This window comes from Cibotium barometz, chromosome 4 (assembly GCF_041138505.1).
Source record: "Cibotium barometz isolate CiBa-2024 chromosome 4, ASM4113850v1, whole genome shotgun sequence".
Classification (NCBI taxonomy): Eukaryota; Viridiplantae; Streptophyta; class Polypodiopsida; order Cyatheales; family Cibotiaceae; genus Cibotium; species Cibotium barometz.
The window spans coordinates 52,157,628-52,161,781 of record NC_141049.1 but is presented as its reverse complement, the minus strand read 5'-3'; positions in this window follow the sequence as shown (position 1 = coordinate 52,161,781).

Sequence of the window (4,154 nt, the reverse complement as noted above, 5' to 3'; positions counted from 1 at the left end):
TGAAGGACCATCCCTTCTTGCCTCCATCTAAGCATTGAGAGCTCTCCTTTTAGCCCTTTTGAAAGGATCATTTTAGTGTGACAACCACAGAGTGAGGATGCGATTGGACGAGCTAACACACCCACATGGGAAGTTGTAGATTGTGTCTCTAAGGCAAGACCCAATGACACATGTTTCTTCGCGGGGCGGCAAGGCCAAGGTAAGCTCTTGACTTGAACATATTTGGCACCACTACCAGGAATCAGCCTACTAGGGTTTAGCTCCATTCTTCGATCCATTCTAAGCTTTTGGGGTCACCCAATATTGTTCGGTGTTAATTTCGGAGGCCACACTCCAAAAAAAACATGATTTTTGGAGCCTTGGATGTATTTGTTTGTTGCATTTGATTTCCATCTAAAGTTTATTTTTCATTAAGATATTTATCTTCATTTATTGGTAGGGTAAGACCCTCATTTTTTGGTGATTTGTAATTAAATTGGAGCCCAAGTGGCTTAGATTTCATTACTTTGAGCCAAGAGTTATCTTAGCAAATTGTGATTAGAAATGGAAACCACTTTAAAAACATGAACATTGAGCTCCATTATGTTGAATTTGAGTGAAGTTGTCAATTTTAGTTCATACATTCTAATTTTTCATAAATTGTTCATGCATTGCGGAATTGGTAGAGTAGAAGCATAATAAACATTTAAAAACAATTGAAAAACACTTAATTAGTTATATCACAGTCCTTAATTAGTATTAGTAGAAACACTAAACACACCCTATCAAGTCCCAAAAATCACAAAAGCCATCAAAACGAGGCTAAGCTAGCTCTTGAGTAGGAGATGTGAGTCCATAGTCCCATGTAAAAAGATGTGAGTTTAGAGACATGTGATCCTATAGCTAAGAGCCATGAGTCTGGATGTATGAGCCGTGAGCTTGTAGAGGTGAGCCTACAAACGTGAATCTAGAGGTAAGTATACCTAATATAGTACATACTAATTATCATAGCTATAAACCCATATGGATACACCTACCTGTATCCTTGGAATATATTCTTGTTATATAATGTGTATTAGCTATAAATTCCAAGGAAAATTCTTGTCCTTCACAATTATTGGGGAATTAGGTATACTTATTACCTAATAAGTGCACACTAACCCTTTCTTGTAGGCCCTGTTCCTAGATTTTCATGCCACAGATAGACCTATTTCACACGCGAGCCTAGTTTTGTTCGCGGCCAGCCAGCCCATTTTGCTGCTACCCAGACTTCTTCCCATTTGTAACAAACTATCATGTGTTAAGATTTCTTTTTCTAAAACAACTTTTGTAATGGTTTCTTGCAAATGGGTAGTACCTAGATTGATGTAAGAAGTAAAGGGTATTATTCCCATATAGAGGGATAGAGGATAGATGAATGGATAGTGTGCTGAGTAGTTCATGAGCTGAGTCATTCTAGTGTATTGTATGCTTGAGAGTAAGTTAATATTCAAGGATGTTCTATGGGTTAGTCACTATCTTGTCTCTATTCTGTACTGCATAGCTATGTATTGAGGCAGGCAACAAGAAGAGCGGCCTCTAAGCACTCCTCAAGGCTCCCGTGTTGCTCAATGGGCTTGGGGCACAACACAACACAAACATAAGAACCCCAAAACCACACACCCAACAAGAAAAGGGACACCACCTAGTTATGTGTGTGAACTAGGACACCAAAGATCTTTCCTTGTAGCCAATCAATACAAGCTAACCATATACATCAATCAAAAGACACACACACTCTCAACAAACACTCATAACATATGGTATTATGTGTGGAGGAGACTAGCACAACACAAATAGATGCACACCAAACTTGGAGAAGAACTTAGAGAGACAATATAAGCTTGATTTTGTTGTCGCTATGCACTTGGTCTTAAGGTTACGAGAGCCCTCTCACCATACAACCCTCTTACCATGAATTTAAAGGCAACAAATCAAAAACAAGCCCTCAAGCCTCCAAGCATGAAATCACACCACAAAATACAAGGATCAAATTTACCTTAAATCAAAAATCGGACCGCTTCGCTAAATAAACTTTGGAGATGTAGGAGTCCAAGATTTTGTACACAATTGCACCCAAACTACTAATCTTATTGATGCACAAAGGCAAGATACAATTATGATAGGGAGTATGGCATCACTCAAGCCCTCACAATGACATAACTAGCTTCAAGCTTCAAGCTTCACTATCTCCTTACACACTAGAGTTAGGAGTGGTGTACAATGTGTGTAATCTCCCCCTTTACAAGGAATGGAGGGAGCTCTATTTATAGGTTTGAGAAGCCCCAATTAGGATTAAGCCTAATCAATCTTATTATGGAAAATCATAGATTATGGATTTTTTATTTTGAAATGAGAGTGGGCCTCTTCTTATCCCTTGAGTCACATGGATGTGGGCTCAAGGTGAGAGAATTATTGAAAATGAGAGCAGAGTGTGATGTAGAGGTTTGAGCAAATAACTCGTAGTAATGCCTACTCCAAAAGTAGTAGAGTGGGTGCTTATTTATTACAAATGTTAGTGTTTGTAGTTAGTACTCACTATAAAAGGTTAGTAATACAATGTACAAAATGTTAGTGTTAGTGTTACTAGTTAGTAATCACTATAAAAGGTTAGTAATACAATGTACAAAATGAGTGTGAGGAGTAAAGATTTGGAAAGATCCTTTGTGTGGTTGAAAGCTTGAAGAAGCTTGGATTCTCCCATGTGTAGATCTTTACGTTAACCGCCGATCTCCTTCTTGCATTTGACGCCACAAAAGTTGATTGAGGTGAAGAACATGGGGGTTTTTGTAGATGGAAACCCCATATTTGTAGAGGTTAATATGATACATTCATGATGATTTTTTATGTATTTTTTGAGATTAGGAAAATATTTTAGTAATATAAGAGTAGTAGGGAGAGAAATGGAGATTAGGTATGGGTGTAGAGTAGATATGAGAGCAAATGGAGATGGAAGGAGAGGGAAAAGGTGGAGAGGGTGAGAGAGGACATGAAGTTTGCAGGTTTGATGGAGTGAGAAAGGAATGAGTAAGTGTGTAGGTGATGAATGTGTAAGGGAGTTGAGAAGAGACTAGGTGTACCTTGCCAAAAAGTGGGCAGACTGGGGTCCAATAAAAAATTCATATCTCACTGTCATTAGCTCCAAAAATTATAAAAAAAATTGAGCATATTTCTGAGCTCCCGAGCTAACTTTTGTCTTTTGATGACCAGTCCAAATTCGGAGTGGAGGCAGGCACAAAAAATTCAGCAAAATCATGTATTTTCTGAATTTTTAAAATCTTTGTGTGGGTCCCCATTGGTGGAATTTCTTGATAGCTCCAAGAGTGAGCCCCCCAATACATCATACCCTGACCTTAGAGACTCAAGTGTATGTGGACACTTGCATGGAGGAGATTTTTTCCATTTTATAAAGGATTTACATAATAAGAAAAAACAAGCTAGTATTTAACTAGCCAACATATCATGACAATTTGGTTATTATGATAGGATAATAAAATAAACAAAGAGATCTAATTGTGAATAAAATATATAAAAATAATTGATATATGAAAAAGTATTTAATGAAAATATATAAAATATTTAATAGTAAAAAATATATACAAAAATACTAAACTATGGAAGTCAAAAGGGAGGGAGACCCTCATTATTTTAGGGTAGATGAGAGAATAAAAGATGAAATAGTCTAAGGGAAAAAGTGATTTGGGTAGTAGGCTTTCTACATGGTGTGGGTAGAAATGTGAGGGCATAGGATTTACTTATGCATGGTGAAGTTGAAGCATATGTACAATGATGGTCCAAAAGTATTATGAAGAATAATAATAATAGTAATAAATAAATAAAAATATATTTAGGTTTTGTAATACACACACCTAATGAAGTATTTACATAACTAGAGAAAATAGAGACCCCCATATTTAGGCCCTTATATGAAATGAAATATTTACACAAAATGGGCCGTAATAATTTTATTTATTTTTGATGAGTAGCTAGCAAAAAAATATATAGAAGATATGGATAAAGTCCCTAACGCACACACGCCTATTTATAGTGAAAAGGTATTTATGACAAAGAGTTTATATGATTTTCCTTGGCCGAGGTAGCTCCTTGTGGTAATGTGTGGATAGCCGAAAAAACGG